Genomic DNA, 20,092 nt, shown 5'->3' on the forward strand with positions numbered 1-20,092 from the left:
AGCAGCTGCAGGTTTACCTTGATTTCCGCCTGTTGAGGACCTGGTCTTTCAGAATTAACTCGTGTATAGTGGGCCTTGGACAAATCACCACATCAGGCCAGTTGCAGGGTCAGCATAACTCCACTGATACTGCTGAGCCACAGCAGCAGGACAGGTGTGACGGTGTGCTTCCCCCGCCCCCACCCTTTATCTCCTACAACCCTGCTCAGGTGATAACCACCAGTGGTGATTGTAATGGATGCATCTGGTCATGATGGCTGCATCGGCTCAAAGTCGATTCAGAAGACAGATAACAACACAATAGCCTAGGGCTATTGTGCAATGTGCCCACCGAAGAAACTAAAATCTGCGGTCGGCATGGAAATATGACTATAGGTCAATCATCTCATCCCCCATAAATAGTGAGCAGCCCAAGAGCCCTTTGAGCTCTCCTGCACGGCAGCGGGCTGCACGCCAGCATCTCCCCTTGAGCAGGGACGCCTCTCAAGGTTACTCCTCGAGGCTGAGAGATTCCTTGCCGCAACAGATCCTCAGTAAGTGACTAATAGCATGCTAAACTTTGAAATCTTAGCTAAGTGATATAAAGGATTGATTGTGCACATGTAATCCTTTAGACATAAACCCTTGACCAAGTCTGGGACTAGGACTGGATCCAGCTGCACCTAGACTCCTCTCTGAGAAGGAGTTTGGAAAGCAAGGGGAACCTTCTCCGAACCTCATGACTCAACGGGAGGGTCTCCCTGACAGTTTTGTCTGACCCTGTCCTCTATGCAGTAAATAAAGTGTGCCTTGCCATCAAATCTTGTTAAAACACTGTCGCATTGAACTTTTTAAACTCCCTATTCTGTATCAATAAACTGTATTTTTACTTCTCTCTTACGAGTGTAGTGCACTCTCGCTCCATCCGCGACAACAGGGTGCAACCTGGAGAGCCAGAGTCCACTAGGATGCTGGTTATCTGCCCCCCAGCAAGGGGAGGGAAGCACAAAGAGTTTGGCCCTGGTGGACTGAGGGAAAGCAAATCAGCATGGGTTTGGGTTTTTTTTTTTGCAAAGGAACTTGTGCATCATGAAGAAAATCATTGCTGTAGTAGAACAGATTTTCAGAGGTACAAAGACACACAGATGTGTACAAACACACAGAGCTCCCCTTGGACAGCCTGACCTCCAAGTGAACAGAATTTATCAGCTTGGAGTGGGGGGAACAGCAAAACAACACAAGGTACATAGGGGACTTTTATTAGTAACTGGTAAGTGAATGGAAAGGACCCCAGACACCCACCCTGCAGTGTAGTCACTAATGTGACAGGTTGCTACCAAACATGAAGACAAGCCTTTCTCAAGGGCATTGGGTACAGCAAGTTAATACCATCAAGGGGTTATTTTCTTGGAACCTAAATTAAGTTTTTCTGTAACATTACATTCAAGAGCTGCAAAAATTCTGTAAATCTTAATGCTGGGTCAAAGACCCTGAGATCCTGCTCATGTATACACAAGGCTGTTTGGAAGGAGAGGAGTGGGGTGCAGCCGGTAGGTGCAGCTCTGTGCCTGCAGGACAGCATACGGGCAAGCATGGATTGCCGCTGAACAGGAGCACAGGTGGGGTTTTGTTTGCCAAGCAGGGCCGATTCGCCAGAAAGCTCTTGCACCAGGGATACATTTCTCTTATCCAAAGTAGAGAAGGTCTGCAAAGAAGGTGAGGGAGAAAGTGTCCCTGTCCCTGTGGTTAGGACACTTGTTTGGATAGGACAGAGCTTCCTTCATGTCCTTCCTGGTGGCTCACTGTGCCTTTGCAGTGGGCCAAGAGCGTGCACACAGCCAGGGACTGTGGTTCAGCTGCCACCTGTGCTGCAGCGAGCTGACCGCTAGCCGTCAAGAGGACACACGTGGAGCTCCCAAGGTGCTGCAGAGGCACCATCCGTGGTGGAAGTGTCCTGCTTTCCTGAGAGGCCAAGGCCAAGTCTCTTCTCGCAAAAGCTACTCAGGGCATGTGGCAGTAAGCAGACACAGGCTAAAACGCCTTAGCGAGGAAGACGCTGCTGACTTCTCACGTCCACTGTAGCAGGGCTGACTGTCAGCCTGGGAGCACGAACTGCAGGAGCCCGCGAACTGCCGGAGCCCACCACAGCAGGGACTTCAGGGAGCAGGGACATGGGCAAAGTTCAGGCCAAATGTATTCCCAGGCTGGCACCTGCCCCTTGCACAAGTAGGTTTTGGTGGATTCTGGCTACGGGCTTGGGCAATGCTGTGGTGCTGGGTTGGAGGGTGCATTAGCGCTGGGCATGCGTCCCTGCCCCTGGGATAGGAAATGCCAGGGCAGTGTCAGCTTTCCACAAGCTCTCTTTCACCCTGCTGTCACCCTGCGCTATTTCACAAACATTTTCCTCTCTCTTCAAGCACTGAAAATGAGGGGAAAAAAAAGATGAAGTATGTTGATATAGTCCACATGAGTCACACTGATCTCCCAAGAGCTGGATGAGGCAAACCCCCCAGGAGAGGGGGTGGGATTTTAAGGAAGATCCTGGTTTGTGTTTTACCATGATGAGGCATTTTTAGCACATGAAAAGGCCACCCTGGGAAAAAAAAGAATCAAACCCCGTTGCTGAACTGCAGTAAAAATGAGCTTGCATTCCTGTTACGGATAATGCAGTCCCAGGACACTGCCTGCTGACAAATCTATTTGACTCCTTACTTCAGGAAGAACCAAGAAAAGATCATTTCTCACCTATAATGTAGCAGTGCCACCCACCCCGGAGGGGAGGAGTTTCTGTGATGTAATCCCACAATCATCTTCAAAAATTACTGTCATTCTAACCAACGGCTTGCTGAAATGCTGTACACACATCAGGGCAGCAGCCCGTAGTTTTCCTCATTTACTGTACAAGTCAGGACTGTGCTACCTGCAACTGGCGTGTGCTGCTGCTCAGGGTAACAGGAGATGCTCAGATGGGGTGAGGAGAGCAGCCAAATAGACGAGGGTGGGATTTTCGAGAGCAATTTGTGTTGGCCTGTCTCTCTTGCCTTTGAAGTCAAGGGAAGGTCTTGTTGCGAGGGGAGAGGTAGGCAAACACTCAGGACTTTGGAAAATCTGGCCCTAAAAAGACAGATAAAGGCTATGAGTCGCTAAGGGTATTGGTGCAAGATTTACTGATGTTGAATGCTAGTTCAAAAATGTACCCACAGGAATCCTTTGAGGTCAAGGGCTTAGAGCTGACAGTCGTGTAGGTTTGGGTTTTCTTGCAGTAGAAGGACATTTTGAATGGTTAAAAGCAGGTATTGGCACTGTTGAATAGATCATATATGTAAATATACTTACCTGTATGAATAGATAAACACACACACATACGGCAGCTGACAGGGGCACTGAAAGTAGATAGGTAATCATTTGGAAATAACCCATATTGCAAAATCTCTCTCTGCAATTACATCCCATTTCACACCTGCCTTAGCACTGGTGTCTCTTCGAAGTGCCCCTGCGGTCACAGTTCATCTGCTGCGCGCCTTTTTATTTGAACTGCACAAATAGTTTTAAAAAAATCCTACCCCTTACTCGTCTAATGGAAAGTGCGGGTTTTGATTGCCTGTGTATTTTCACAGGACATACCTGCGTTCCTCAGACTCTCATTCATTTTCAGCAGGATATATGCACATTTTCACTTTTTCATGAAGTAGGGCCCTGGTTTGCTGATAGATGAGGCTGTGGAATTGCTCCACGATAAATCCCACAGTTGTGAATTGAGTTCTCTATTTATAAAAAGTATTTAAACACATGCTCTTACTTGCTCTGCCAAATAAAAATGAGTAAAAAACACAGGCTTGGGCAGTCAGAAACTTAGCAAATTTGAGCTGAATTCAGGGATCAGTTTTAGATGAGGTAAAAAACAGCAAGAGAGACATTTCCAGAGTATCAAAAAGTATTGCTTCAGCACTTCTGAAGTGAAATTCCTCAGTTTTCATCTCGATTACTTGTTCATTTAAAAAGATCTTTTTGTTGTTGTTTTAACAGTTTGGTTTTCCTTTGTTTCTTACTACAAAGTGCAAGCAACCTGAAACAAAACATCCCCTCCACCCCAAACATTTAGTTTTGGATCCAGAGAATCTTTTGAGAGTGATCCAAAATAAAACATGCTTCTCTTTGATTTGCCAAGAATCGAGACATTTCCACTGTGGGACAACTTATTTTCCTAAATCCTTGTTGTTCCCCCTTTTCAGTTCAGTCACTAAAGAGAAAACTCCATTACCCAGAGAGCACTACATTTCATACCCAGGCAGGTGTGAATCGCTGCACAAGTGGAGAATTAGGTTGCTTGCAGGAGCTGTACCCTCTGGTACTGAACTTCAAATGAACAGGTTTCAGAGTAATATATAACACAATAAAAGTATTAAAATAAACATATCTGCCATGGGGTTTGGTCTTCTTCCAAGAATGGGAGTATGACTTGTTCTATAGAGCTCATGTTTTTCCTCCTTTTCATTCAGGTTTGGGCATGAAGTTGCATTCTCTTTTTTTTCCTTTTGCTTTTGCTTTTTTTTTTCCCCCTAGTAATAATTGGACCACACAGTCTCCTGTCAACAGAGCACTTACTGTCACCCTTCAACATCTTGGACCCTTTGTGTACAGTTCACACATTAAGGCACTTTGTAAAATTGATGTCCAAGAAGAAACAAGTACATACACTTAATAAATTGAGATTCCCAGCAGTAGCTTTCCCTTACAGGAAAAAAAAAATATCTCTGTAGGATTAGATCACACTCTGACACTAGCTCCTTCAAACAGGGTAAGGAAAATGCATGAATTACCCATTTGCTGTCTTCTGTTCTGTGACTTACAGACTTCTGTGGCTTAAAAACACATGTATACCTGTATATATATCTGTACTTACAAGAACACCCCCATGCATAATAAAAGGACCAAAGGTTGAACACCAAAAAATTAAAAATTATTTCAAATAGAGCACTGCCTTGGTACCGTACAGTTTTGGCCTGCTGCACCTATTTATTTAACGTAGCACATAACTAGAGAAAATCCTGAGCTCAATGGTTTACTTCCAGCCCTGCTAAATAATGATGCAATTTTGTGTCTGCCCTCATTCTTTTACAAGGTTCAGACTATGACTGACTAGCAGCCAGTTACCCTGGAAAACCTCACCAACAAACAAACACTCGCAGCCTTGAAAGACCAAGAGGCTGAAGAGAGACTCTGCAGTCGGGCTGACTTCTGGATGCAAGTGGGTGGTATAAACATAAAAGGGATGGCATTAGATTAGAGCTCTTACTTTGATCTTTGTACAATAACAATAAAATAGTCATAAAGGACTTTCACTTGGTGGATCTCAAAGCACTAGACAAAACGTTAATAAGCCTCACAACTCCCCTGTGGGGCAGATATTTATCGCCTTCGTTTTACCAAACAATAAACTGAGCCCAAAGGTCTGAGATGGTTTGCCCGAGGCGTGCAGGCAGCCCATCTTCGTCCCTCCCAATGGGACATGGCCCTGCCAGACACCCGAGAAGGGGGCACCGCCGTCATGGCTTTCTGGTGTCCCCCTGTTTGACCATTGTTCCTGGCAGCCCCATCCTCGCTCGCCCAGCGACAGCCCAATTTCACCGCTCTGCGCCCGCTCACTCTGCTTTGGGTGAGGGCAGCAATGTTTCTCACTTCTGTTTGTTAGCACTTGGAGCATTCGAGTCTCCCCTGGTCTTTATTTTGCTTAATTTTCTCCTGTCTTTCTTACGCATGCCGTCGTGGTGTTCTTGGCGTGTCTCTGAGATGCCCAAGTCGGAGCTTGGGCTCTGATGCCCGTGCAGTGTTGGAGCTGGTACATTACCAGAACCGAGAGGGAAGCGCTCCAACGCGGGGGCTGAGGATGCCACTCTCGGTCCCTCAGGCCGCCTACCCCAGCCAGCCACCCCTGCTTCTCACCAGCGTGCTGGGGAAAAGCGCTGCCTTTCCACGCACGCCCCGAGGAACCCCTCACCCCTGCAGTTATGGCCACTGCCAGCCCCAGGCCGTGAGTCAGAGTGAAGAATATGTTGTAATTCGTTGTCCTGGGCAGCATCCATCTGGTGTGAGATGTGGATCTGACCAGGCAGATTAGGACTCGTCTCACCCTCCTCTTGCTGTGTTCACACTTGCCGTGGCCCATAGATGTTGGGCTCCCCGTTCCCTTTCAAGCCTCTAGAAAATCGGCTCCCATCCTAAAAGTCTGGTTGCCTGCTGCACAATTACCATAAAGCTTCTTTTTCCCAGACATGTCCGCTTTTTCTTCCCTCCAGGCTTGATCCAGGTGGAGTTTGAGCTGCAGCTCCTGTCTGGATTTTGGAAATCGCTGCCAGGAGCCCAGGCGGCTCTGCGAGGAAACGAGGACGCAGGTTTGGCCAGCCGAGGCAGCCCCAGGGCAGTCAGCAGCCCACAGCCCGCGGGACGGGGCAGAACCTCGTGCACCCCAGGGGTCCCAAGGGTCTCTGGTGGGACCCTGGGACAGGGAAAGGGGCCAAAAGGAGAAAAGCCCTTCGGTGGAAGGGGGCATGGGCTGGGGGCCAAGAGTGAGCATTACATCAAGGGGCAGGAGCATGAATTAGTGCCTGCACTTGTCTCTGTTAGCACAGAGAGAATGGGATTAATTATATTAATTTTAATCATCTGCTGCATTTGAGGCCAGATGGGAGACAGGAGAGACTTCAGGGATGGGGAAAGTTTGGAGCTGGGGAGGTGGGTTCCTGTACAGAAAGTGGGCAGAGGGAGCTGGGGGAAGAGGGTCTGGGAGTAGGGAGCCAGGGAAAGGGGCTGGGGCCATGGGGCAGGAGTTTGGGGTGGGGTGGAGGTGCTGGTGGGAAGGGGGGCTTGGGTGGCTCTGAAGCAGGGAAGCTGCACAGGGCTGGAGGCTCTGCCGGGACAGGGCAGGGGCTTCCCATGTGCGAGATTGGAGGTGAGGGAGGTGGATGTGGAAGGATGCTTGGGAAGCCTCAGGCAGGCACGGGGCTGGAGAAGCTTTTGCAAGAGAGGGCTGGAGGGATAAATGCCCAGGGCAGGCAGGAGCTGTCGGTCTTTAGGGCAGCCAGGCTGGGACTGGAGTCCATGTTTTGATGCCGGGGCTACCCATCCTACTCCCATCCCTTTCTGTCCCACCTCGTTGGAAATGTGGCAGTCCTACCTTGCCATGGGAGCACTTTGCAATACTGTCATGATTGTAATTAAATAATAATATTAGAGGCAGCCACCAGCAAAGGGGTCTGGCCTTTCCGCCTTAAGAAATAACTATTTGAAGGGTGTAGTAAATTGTCCATTGTACACTATTACAGTAAGACCTTTTTATCCAGGGAATCATCTCACAGAACCTGTGTGACCTGTCATCCTGCAGCCCGGTTTATCTGGCACCCATATGCTCCAGCACAGATCTGATTTTCCTGAAGCATCCACTGACAGTAGTGTTTACCTCCTTCGTGCTCACCATCCCAAAAAAACATGTTCAGGCATAAAGTCAGGATTGTCTTTTCGTGTTGTGATTTCTAGTAGAGCTGGCTAGGATATGTTTTTTTCTGTCCCATGGGAAATTTTCAAGATTTTGAATATTTTACTATCTTGAATCAGTAAAAAAAAAATCCGTTGATGTCTGGACAAATAGTTAAAATATCAAGTATCTTTTTGAAATAAAAAAAAAGACAACAACAAAACAAACCAAGACAGGTTTCATTTAATGACTTTCAAACATTTTTTCATTTTCATTTCAGCTTTTTAAAACATTGCTTATTTGTATTGCAAAATGAAAAGTACTTTTAAAGAGAATGTCCTTCCACCCCCCAAATTTTCCTTTGAAAGTACAAAGGGAGACATTTAGACAACTCCTATTTTTTTCAATAGCTTTTTCAAGGAGAGAAATTAGTCAAAGGCAAGTCTTTCTTGAGAAGTTTTTATTCAGCAGCTCTGACAAAATACTTTTTGTTGAAACATTCCCAAGCAACTCTTTTCTAGCTGTTGGTCAATGAGAGGCTCTGCCCATGAGCAGCAAAGGGAACTCCACGTACGGCAGCGATCAGCCCACTGCAGGTAAAGACGGCATATGCATCCAACTTTTGCCTCTCTTGTAACCTCCAAAAAGCCTGAACAAGGACTGCATCAGCTATGGAGGGGTTTTTGTGCACTTTGTTTAGAGGTTTGAGGCTTGATGAGCAAACACAGGGTTTTTTTGTTGGTACTTCGTTTGACAGATCACCCTGCTTTATTTGACGGAGGACGTCAAGTTACTTTGCTGTTGCCTCAAAGCTTGAGGAGCTTGAGGAGTGAGTGGTCAAACTGGTCAAGCTCTTCAGGCTTCTGATCAGCATGACTGAGATTTAATACTGAAACATGACATATTTTGCCCTTCAAATGAAATTCAAGATGAAAGATGTGTTCTGAATGAGGAGGCAAGGATTTTATTGACTCTATACCCTCCCATAAGTTTAAATACCAAAGCTGGGGTTGCAGTCTCCATTAGTCTGGACTTAGGTCCATCTTTATGGTTAAGAAACTTGATGATAATCCATCAGATTCAAGCAGTTTGAATTCATTAAAATCCCAAGCCAGCAGACATGCAAGGAAACACACAAACTACTTGCTCACCATCCGGCAGGGATCTCATAAAATGCCTTTGAAAGCATTAAAGTTAAGGTAACACATGAACAATGCTGTGACACGTACCTTCCTAGCGTCTTACATAGGCGAATCCCCCCCTTCTTATATACTGGTATGCCGCTGCATACATGCATGTGTGCACACACACGCACCATTTTTGTGAAACCTGATATTCAAATGTGGGAACATTTCTTTTGGTTAATGCAGCTAGTGTATTTTACTGCACTTGGTATCTTTTTTCCACTGGACTGTCTCCCCCCACTCCCCAAAAAAGAAATGAACACATCCTCAAAAGACTCCTGGTTTCCTGTCAGTAACCAGTATCTTCTTGACAGATTACCCTAGGGAAAAAGAAAAAAAAACCCAAACCTGACTCTCTCACAGAGTTCATGTTGCCCTCATTTACCTTTTGCATAACAAAAGCTCAGACTATAATTCTGAATAGATGTTTTGTGTAGTTGAACCAGGTGTCTTGCTTGGAAAGACAGTACATTAAAAGTCAGCAAAATGCCAATTTGCTTTGTTTCAAAACATTTTGTTTCAATTGTTGCCAAGGCCTGGGGCTAAACACTACATTCTGTTTTAAGTGTCTCCGTTCTGCAGTCAGCGAGTTTTTAAGGTTTTTCTTGTTATTTATCAGAATACTCTAATGACAGTCTCACCTAATCCTATTGCTCTGGAAGAGATTTTAAGAAGTAAAACCATAGCCGCATACAATCATGACTATGATAAATTGATGCCCACAAATAAGGTAATTTCTGTCCAATTAGTGAGCCCGGTGAAAGGAAAGATCAGAAATAAATGTCTGTATTAGAAGAATTTTGACTCTTCCCTCATCATGCCTGCGGAGTTCATAAACCTGCAACTGCAGTGTGCAAGCTGTGCACCGTACTCTTGGTTGCTGATTTATTTAATCAGAGTTTAAACAAGTATCCCGTGATTTTATCGTTTGTGCTCTACATGTTTGTAAATCACTGGTTTAGCCTTGCCACAAGTCCATGCCTGCTCGGCTAAACACACCAAAGTTCTTCGGCAGCGGGGGCTTAAGCACATGCTTAAGCACTGTGTTGAGCTGGGGCCACATTGAGTGCATTTAAAAGTCCCTGCACCTGGAATCATTTTTGCACATGCCTAATTTTATGCACTTGAGTAGTCCTAGGGAATTTAATGGGCCTAGTGATACGTGTGAAGTCACTTGAATGCAAGTGTCTGGATGACCAGGGCCTAGCACTAAGCTGCTCTGTCTTGAGGTGTAGCAGGACATCTCCAAGCAAAAGCTTTTTCTCGTTAAGCCTTTCCTAAGAACTAAAGGATAATCAATAGTGGGTCAGAGCAGAGGTCCTTTTAGCTCACTATCTTGCTTTTAGCGATGGAAAGTAGTGGACACCTAGGGAAAATGAGCAAGAAACACAGTGGGCTTGCAAGGATACGTCTTCTTGTATCTCCTCCCTCCTCTGCAGCTCTGGCCATCAGTGCTTTAGGGAGGTCCTGAGCTGGAGGTTGTATTTGCTCTGTTGTGTTTCATAGTCCCTAATGGCCCTTTTTTCCATTAGACTTTGGCTTCCACAATATCGATAGGAGAAACTTCCACAGCTTAAAAAAAGAAGGGGGAAAACTGATGTGTGGAAAAAGTCCTTCTTCTGGCATATCCCGTACCTGACTGTCTTGGAGGCTGCCCCCCAGCTCTCATGTGATGGCAAGTGCCTCCTCCAGTCGCTTCTTCCTGCTGTAACTGTAACTGCATGCCCCCTTTCGATTATACCTTTCCTACCGCCACCTCCCCAATTTATAGTTTATTTAGTCTCTCTACGGATGCTCTTCCATAGTGCACTCCATGCGTCCGTCCTGCACTCATACTTTGACATTCCTCTGAGACGGGGCCAAGAGGCACGTTCAAGTTAAAATGTGTCCTAATAATGTTTTCTACTTTATTCCTGACTACTGTCTTAACAGCAGTATTTTTCGTTCGACTGCTGCTGAGCACTGAGTTGATATTCAGAGAACTGCCCACAATGACTCAGTTTGGTGTACCTTAACATTTCTCACATGAGAAAAAGTGTGTCAATGCTATTGGCCTTGGTCTGAGAGAAATGAGAGGCTTTTTGAACTGCAGCTGAGTCATCTGTGTCCTGCAACTAGTTTAAATATCATGATTAGGGTGCCACTTTTATCACTGAAATGGTGACAAAACTTGTGACTAGTGATGAATGAATAACTGAAAAAAAAATTCACAGATTTTCTTCTAAATTCAACAGCTAATTTCAGTTTGACTGAGTTTCTGGCTTTTTTTTTCCTCTCTTTTTTTGGTAACACTTTGAAATTTCAGTTAATGCATTCAGCTGCAGAACTGATCTTTTCAGCTGTGCCGTGGTCAGTTAGTTACCCACATCATGTGGCATTATTTCTGTTTCCTGGCTGGATTAACTCTGTAACAAATCAAAACAGCAAGTATTGCAGTCAGAGAGATTCAAACTATTCCTGTGGTCATGTGAGTAGTTGAATTAATATCCCAGACGTGATGCTGTGCACTGTGGCTTGTATGTTCCTCTGCCACTCCCTACTTTGAGTGACCATCAGTGCTGGTTGTTGAGAAATCTGAATATGTTTTTGAAAAGTGAATAGGCACTTTGCTGCAAATAATCTAGTCTCACCCTAAAGCAATGCAAGCCAGTGAGAAGGGTCCCCTGGATTTCTTCTGGGACTGAATTAGTCTGTCAGTGAGCAAAGCAGTGATGTGAAATTAAAATAAGAAATAACAGAGTTGGAGTCACTAACTCACTTTTACCTAGAGCTGACCCTAGAGCTCAGACCCACCCAAAGGCAGGCAAGTTAAGTGAAATAACACCCACCATCTTCAGCAGGACTGGGGTTAACCCATCACCTCTGGATGGTGACTGTCTGCTGTTTTGGAAGAGGCCACAGGTAGGAGCCCACAGGTGAGAGCTGGGAGGATATCACAGCTGCTCTGCGAGCCCCATAGCCTTTTTCACCAAGGTCTTCCCCACGGTTACCGTGACTAACGCACCCCTTCAGCCCAGAGCCAGAGTTTTACTGCCACTCCAATTTGCTCCAAAGAACCATTCAATTTAAATATACAGTGCAATTACAGCATATTAAATATTGATTGTTTAAGAAGCACTTGGTAAAGGGTATTAAACAAAGTACACACCTTCCATCTAACCGCCTTTACGAATATGAGAATTCAATATACTGTTGTACATTTATTACCACATTAAATATGACATGCCCATGGCACTCTGCATACCCTCGATGTAAAAGCATATGCTAATACTTTCTCTGACAACAACTGCCTAAGTGATACACATCATAGCTTGTTCAATTAAACACCAGATAACTGTAAAAGCTCCTTAACCTACAACCCTCTAATACTTCCTGGTGGACTAGAAGAACCATTTAATAATGTTGACTTCACAGCTGAATCGTGCAGGCTGAAATCCAGAGAGGATCAATTCCCAATCCCAGTACGGTGTTTTACACTTCAGAACACTGAGAAGAAGCAAGATATAAGACCCAAATTTTAAGGCTAGACTGGATGTACCAGATTGGAAAACATTTCATCTTGGCAAGGGCGGGGGTACGCAGAGTTCAAGAGCCCCCACAGGAGTGAAGGGGTGACTGTCCCGACCCCAAATGCTCTGCAATTTACTCGAATGATTAGGATCCTTCCGCAGAAGAACAGAGAATTAGTTTCATGTTCCTACTCCAGGTCACAAAGAGGTGGGATTTGAACCTGAGTGGATGCTAGTAGGGAAGAGCAACCTCATCGTTTTCTCCTTGTTTATCTTTCTGAGAAAGGACTGATCCAGTTTTCAGCTGGACCTTCAGCCTAACCTCAGGTCCTGAGGGGAAGGAAGCATGGCTGTAGCCGTGGCCGGCACCACAGCATTTCCTGTAGGCCATCTTAGGTGGCCCATGCTCACCAGGTCTGGTCTCGCAGGATCCTGTCTTAGGGACATAGCTCTTGGCATGCACCAGGCAGCCCATTTCAGTGCCATGTCCCTGCCCTGGATTCAGCCCCACATCCTCAGTCTTGCCATATAGTACCTACCCTCAGCGGAGACTGATTTTTCAGTGGAGCTGGCATTTGACATGACTTTCAAACTCCAGATTGAAATCTTTCCAGTGCTACTACAGCAGCACAACATGAATTTTGGTCATACATCCTCCATTATCCACAGCTACCTTTTTGCGCCCTTTTCTCTTAAACTTGCTGAATCTGTTCTTCCCCACTGAGAAGACAAATTTCAGATAACTAAGAAAATAATTTTCTGTCATAATATTGCCATGAGCCTTACAACACCGTGGCGTTTCTGGGAGCTAGGCTTGTCCCATGTGTATCTCTTTGGTTTCACTAGCATTGCAGTAGGCATCACCTCTGACCCGTTCTGTTTATTGCAAGCAGAAACAACTATTTTCATGGATTTTGCTCGGCTTCTGAGTAAGAAGGCCAATGATGTTGACTGTATTTAGAAATGTAATTGAAGTCACGGAAACCAAGAACAGGAAAAATGCATCAAGTAAAAATAACAAGAGGAGGGAACATACTGGACAAATTGCACGGAAATAGTAAATTGGGCAGAAATTCCACAGAAACAGGACAAAGCTCTTTATGAATAGGACTCTCTAGCTTCTAACCAAATTCTTTCCAATAAACCCAGGCCCTTGAAAGTATAGCAACGTAACTAATTCTGGCCATTTTTCATTAGCTTATTCTGTCATTTAGAGAACACAAATGACTGCTGTTTACTTGTGACTGCTAGGATAGGTTTGTTAATTTTCAGTGGCTGTGAATTTTTTATCATACCTGTAATAATGATGTCTGAGTCTCACAGAAACTTAACAGGCTTTCACAGAAGCCACATCATTCAAACTAGAGAAAGTAAAAATGAACATTTTTCTTAACAATTCAAATATCACTATTTTTTGGGCGAAAAAGAAGCAAAATATTTTAGGCTGGATATGCCTGTGCAATGTTTCACAGGGAGCTGTAGTACAGGTACCTCGATTTCCAGACGCCCTTGCCAGACCGCATCTCCCAGCTCACACCGTTAATGGGAAGAAGGTGAGGGGGCAGGGTGTGCAGTGGGAATTTCCCCGTAATGCGTCATGGTTCACGTAGCCTACTCAAGAAACTCTCACGTACACTAAGAAGTAAGACATGGGGCAACAAAACCAGAATGACTGTGAAGCAGATTTTTTCTGGCTGAAAAGTGCTTTTTGTTGATTTTTTTTTTTGAAGCATTATCTACTTCTTTAGTTTTAATTTCATATGTTGTCCCCATCCTTGAAAACCAAAATGTGCCACCAGAACTAAGAACTCAGAAAATATCCCACGTGTCTTACCTGGAGTAGCCACAGGAGTGGCAACACAAGTTTCCACACGTTACCCTCACTTTCTCTATTTCTAGAAGTCCTTAATCAGCTTACAAAGTACTTTTTCTAAAGGCTATGATTTTCTAAATTACACTTGTAGGGCCTACAAGATATTAAAAAAACCCTCAGTACAAAGTGTTCCTCCATGGTTTATTTGTTGACATCTTCCCCAAAGAAACAGTGGGTGCCTTTTTTATTTTTATTTCCTTTCAACACTGATAGTTTGTCTATTAAAATCAGATCGACGATTACAACTCATTTGTCACACACTGTGAAAAAGCTGTCAGCTGGTTGCTGCCGATTGTAGTTGGATTTCAAGTAGTATACTACTGTATGACCCAGTAACTCAGTGTGTTGTAATTAAACCCCAGAACCATTCAGTCTTTCTCTGTCATTTGCAGTTTTAGCTGAACTGGGAACTTGCCTGGGAACATGATACAGTGGTGGTCTTGGTAGTGTTAGGTTTACGGTTGGACTCGATGATCTTAAAGGTCTTTTCCAACCTATACGATTCTGTGATTCTGTGATACTGCAAAACCGGCTGGAGAAGCTCTTCCTTTTTCATTCGGAGCGAGGGTGAGGGGGACTCCAAAAATCTTGTAAAACTCTTTTAGAGACGTCCAGGGAATAGACAGCACTCACTTCTCTACACTTCTGGGGAACCCCTGCTAGCTCTTGAAGCCCCAGGGCAGACACGCAAGGCAGAGGAAACACGAGTGGGGATGCTCACCCCCAGGCAGGCGCTGGGGCAGGAGCATCCCTGGGACAAGACCGTGGGTTGGCGTGGACTGGGGGCATAGGGAGCAACGACAAACGAGGGAGTTAACCTAATTGGAGCACTAACGATGGGCCCACAAGGCTGACCTCGGCAACCAGAGGTCACGTGCCACAGATTTAGGGACAGCTCAGAGGGAAGAGCCTCCTCCTCACATCTGTTTCAAAGCAGCGATCCCATGGCAATAAAACCAAAGCTGCTGCAAATGTTGTAGCTCATCTTGCTGAAACAGGCTGCGGTGCCTGACAAAGCTGGGGGGAGCCTCCACCAGGCATCAGTAGGAGCTTTCAATTAAGATGGCAATAGTTCTCAGTTTTATATTCCTAATTAATGTAATGCTTCTGAACGGTGTCAGGCAGACATCAAAGCCCTGGGCTTACCGTGACAGCAGACACCACAAAGGGAAAATGTTTCCATTGCCATTAGCCATGCCTATCTAGCCTTCTCAGGATGGCTTGTTAAATATAGAGCTTCAAATATGAACCTGAGCCAATGCAAACAAAACATGAAATGTTGATTGCCTTCGGGAATTTCCCTCATCTTTCATTTCTTTAGACAAACAAAAAGGAAGAGATTTTCTGGGGTTTTCATTTTGTGGGACTTCTCTTTTTTTAAGCCTGTGTTAAAATCTGATCTTATTCTTTGCAACTTGTCATCCCATGATTTTCACAAAGATGACCTAGCAACAATAGGAAGAGAAAAAACATTCAACTAACCTCATTGGGAGCCACATCTCAAAAATTGTCTACTCTGTGTTAGGATCATCCCAGAGCTCCCTGCGTATCCACACGAGACATTGTGTAGATACAGACTTTTGCCCATTGCTTATTCATGTGCAGTAATACAAGGTGTATTTTTGCTTAAACTGTGCTGAAGTTGGTATAGTTACAGACCATGATAACTGCTGCATTCTACTTTAACAGGATAAGCAGCACAGATAAAGAAAAAAATTAAGGAATTTGATGAATCATGAAACTAACTCATTCTTTTACTTGATTTTCCCCTGATACAGGCATTGTTTTGTCTGAATCGGTTTGGGTTGGAATAGATTCTTAAAAAAATTAGTGAAAAGGAGCTTTGAAAGTAGCATAATACCTCTGCAGGTTTTTAAGAGTAAATCTTGCGTAGAAGGTCTTACTGATTTCAAAGGGAAACATCCCTCCCTGTTTCTCAGAAAGACTGAGATCCTCTTTATCTTCAAGAATAAAATTAAGGTAGAAAACTTGTCCATTTTGGAGGCCTCCCACACACTGAGCTCCATAATCACACTCACAGAGTGGTGCATCACGATGCATTATTCATCAAATACATTTGTTCAGATGATGTCATGTACGTCTCCCTAAAGAGCCACATTATTTACTAAAGGATTTTTATTTTCTGTTGGGAGGCTGCATGAGGATGTAGAGAAGTTTTACTGGGCTTCTGAGCCTTGTAAAAAAGTACGGCTTTTTTCAGACAATCCTTCTGATCCATCTGGGGGGCCTCTGTCTATGTTACTTGGTAGAAATATTGGCTTGCTTACCAAACCTGATACAAGCGTTATGCAATAAACGCAATATAATACATGCATATTATATATAACTATAATAATTAATGTACCAAATACATACACGCATGCACTGCACAGTTATGTTTCATAAATTAATATACATATTACACTAACCACACAAAGAATATCAAGAAAATCTCTTTCTGCTGCACACAAAACAGACATTTGAACGTGTGAAGCAAATAGGAAGCATGTTTCCCAGTAAATTTAGAGGCCATATTTCATGAAGATCTCCATATGTCTTCTTAATTCATCTCATGTTTCTATGATCATTTGCATTTCTTCTCTCTTCTTTTTTGTCTCGGAACTGGTACAAGTTAGGCTGTTCGCAGGGTCAGAGTCAAGACCGATCTGCTGTCTCTCCACATATCCTTAGTAAGATTTTCAAGGTTTTTTTGCTTCCCAGCTATGGTTTGTGATTATTATCCTGTTTTGGAGAGGAAGACATGCTGAAAAGGAAAATGAAATATGAAAGTGGTTTAGCCCCTGTGCAGAGATTCATGCACTATACTTAGCATTAATTGACAGTACTTAAGTGAGGGACCAATGCAAAAAAAACCCAAACAAACCACCCTCTAGCCTAACTGCTGAAAGGCCTACATCAGGAGGCATATAGCCTTTTGGTAACTACACAGCTGTAGCACATGTCCTATATAGTAAAAGTACCGATACCTTGGCCTTCATCTAATGTCTAGAAAACATGTTACCTTTGGTCGCAAGGTAAGTTTGTACCCCAGTGCTCTAAGAAACCAGGAACGATTCTCTGTGCTTCAGGTCACAGGTTTTTAGTTAAAATTCAGCATTTAAAAAAACCTAAATGATATCAACTATCCTGTGGGAGATGTTTTGCCTTCCACGTGATTTAGGGTCTAAGAATATTTCCTTATTATTTCAGATGAAAAACCTTTGTCTAACTAGCAAATCAAAAGAGGTTTCAGAAGTCTTATGCAGGGTAAGCCTGTCTGCAGTTTTCACTCATCAGCATTGGTATGGAGCTATTGGTGGTCACAAATTAACTGAGTTTTTCTCATTGCTTCTGCCTCTTTGCTATGAGCAAATATGGAAATAACCAATACTGCTAATGACGTCTACTCTTTTCTGTGGTCATTAGCACATGGGATGATGTCTACCAAGAATTCTTTTTATGTGGGAAGCTATAAACTGCTCTCCAAGGAAAAAGCACCCTTTCTGTCTTGGTTGAGAGTAGCAGCAAAGAAAATATCTGGTGGCCAGAAGAAGCAGGCTTTCAACGACAGCAATAGTGAGCAGGCTAAAGAAGTCCTCACCATCTATTTATCTTGCAAATGCAAGAGTGCCTTCTTACAAGATGCCCACACTGTTTCCATTGCAGTAGAGATTCACGTAATGTTTTTTTCACCCCCCCCCCAATCCTTTCATGATGTACCACCAATAACCAATTATTACTATTGCCATTATTGCTATTCTTCACAGCAAAGAGAAATAGGAGGAGCTGGCAAGTAAACCCAAACATCTGTTGTAGTGTCTTTCCTTGTGGGGACTTCATTTTTCCACCCTTGAGTCAAAGTGCACATTGCTGATCAGGCCTGGTCCACTCAGACTGTGACAGTGTGTTTTCTTCTCCTGGATACCCTTCAAAATGGTTGCAGTGTGTGTGCAGTCCATACCGTTGCTGCTTCGGAACTACAACCACTTCACCGTCTGAAAACAAACCGGATGAAGCTTTCCAGAAATACAACACAACACGATAAACTGCTCTTTGGTACTTCCAGAGCAGCAGTGCTGTGCCACAGCACTAGGAGGGGGGTAACTCTAAGGGTGTTTCTACAGTGTGAGGCCCTTAGCTACAGTGTATTTACTGGTGAATATTGCTTTTCGAAGTCTCGGAGTCAGAAGAGATCCATACCAGTAGCAACAGCAAAACACCAAAGTGGGGCAATGCAGAGAGGTTAATGTAAAATAAATAGATAAAACCAGATAATGTGCGCATCACATCTCCTTTCCTCAGTTCCTTTGTATTGCTCTGGCTCAAGCCCACCCAGAAGAGCCCAAGTGTTGGTTAATGTCTCATTTCTGAATATAGGATATATTACAAATAGGTTTCCCTCCTTCCAGGCCTGGTGCTAGCACAAGACACATAACAGAGAAAACTCACTTGACTGATGTGATCAACCTGAAATCTGCTTCTAAGACAGTGATTTAAATAAGAACATGAAACAACGTGATGGGGTTCTTATTAAACAACGTGAAGCAAGACTTGCCATGCAGAAAGCGGGAAGGTGCAAGTCTAACCTATTGCTATTGCAGTTTTAAGATTACAATCTTGTGGTCTCCTTGGGATGTCATCATATGCTTTGAACTTTGAGTCAAGCTATTTCCATATTCATATGCTTACTTCCACAAGGACAGGCACCAATAAGACAATACGCTACAAATCATTTTGTTTTAAGTTCCTGAAGGGGGGGAAGGAAAGGGGGAAGAAGAAAGAGGGAGGGGGAAGGGAGACAATATTTGGTCTGTTCTTAATTAAAACCAGCCGATGACATACAATGATTTGTCTGAAGCACTTCTGAGCTGTACCCATTTCTGTTTACACTTGACAGCTGTACATTCTTTCCTGCCTGTATTGTTTGAACTATGGCCAATGGTACAATCATTAAATATTTGATAGTGTTTTTTAAATACAAAATTGACCTTTTTCTTTGAGACAAAAAGAGAGGCAGGGAAGGAATAGCTATGTTACATTAGAGAGGTTTGGATTTACTAGGTTGTACACCCTGTATTGCAAAATAGTGCCTCTGGTCATTTTTGGACTGGTTATTAAGAGGTTTTTTCATGTTCCTCGCATCTGCTTACAAAAAGAAATCACCATCCTGTGACCCTTTCCTCCCAGAAGGTGCCTGTTTTGGGTAGAGAATAAACCAGAGCATCCATGATTCCTGAGTGCAATTCTGCATTGTGGGTGGGATGCAGAGGGCCTCACTGGACTACGGCAGTTGGTTGCTATAAGCAGAAATATTCGGGAAAAAAAAATCTTAGATTAAGAAAACCAGAAAAGTTAAATATGAGATATTTGAAACCAGCTATCAGTCTGTCATGAATAGAGAAGCTGGGAAGTAAGTCTTTGTCAAAGCCAAGCATGTCCTAGACACTCCATAGGTTCTCTCTCTGAATCCAGTCAGCAGCCTCCAAAATAGATGGCTCATTACAAATGGAAATGCTTACCTAAAAAGGAAGGAGAAAGAACATTAGCATATGCCTTATCCCTTAAGTTTGAACTAAACCACAGAACTGATTCGATCCAGATATCGCCAGCTGTCCCCGAACTTGCCTGAAGTGCCTTTTCTTGCCAGCTTTGGCAGAGACCGACGGTCAGACGATGCTGCATTACTAACCAGGGCTGTGCTGCTCCTTGTTGAGCTGAGACGCCAGAGATGCATTTTGTTTTATAGACTGGAGCTTAGTCTAAAATCACACAGAGAGTAAACAGGAAGGATATATTTAGCTTCTGCAGCTTAGTAGGAGTGGGAAATCTTTACTTTAAAGTCCTGCAGTCATCTTCAAAACTTACAGAGCCCTCATGATTACCCCAGAGCTCCCTAGAGCTGTATGAGCTGGAGGGGACGTCTAAGTACCTACTACTCTGTTACTTGTCCTGTCTTATGTGGAGATTGCCCTGGGTTAGCAGGTTTGGTTTATTTGTTAATTTGAATGTGTTATTAAAAAGAAAGTAAAATCTTAGATTTCATTAGCTGGGTTATGGCAGCACTTAACTGCCCTTA

At 44.0% G+C, this 20,092-nt stretch overlaps 1 long non-coding RNA gene across 1 annotated transcript; it reads left to right on the plus strand.

The window, feature by feature from the left end:
- The first annotated feature begins 432 nt into the window (after positions 1–432).
- Positions 433–6,680, plus strand: LOC142404851 (uncharacterized). The gene is made up of 3 exons (XR_012773969.1): positions 433–533; positions 5,102–5,227; positions 6,276–6,680. It is a non-coding gene; the product is annotated as an uncharacterized LOC142404851 (long non-coding RNA).
- Positions 6,681–20,092: the final 13,412 nt, after the last annotated feature.

Source organism: Mycteria americana, chromosome 1 (genome assembly GCF_035582795.1).
Source record: "Mycteria americana isolate JAX WOST 10 ecotype Jacksonville Zoo and Gardens chromosome 1, USCA_MyAme_1.0, whole genome shotgun sequence".
Taxonomy (NCBI): Eukaryota; Metazoa; Chordata; class Aves; order Ciconiiformes; family Ciconiidae; genus Mycteria; species Mycteria americana.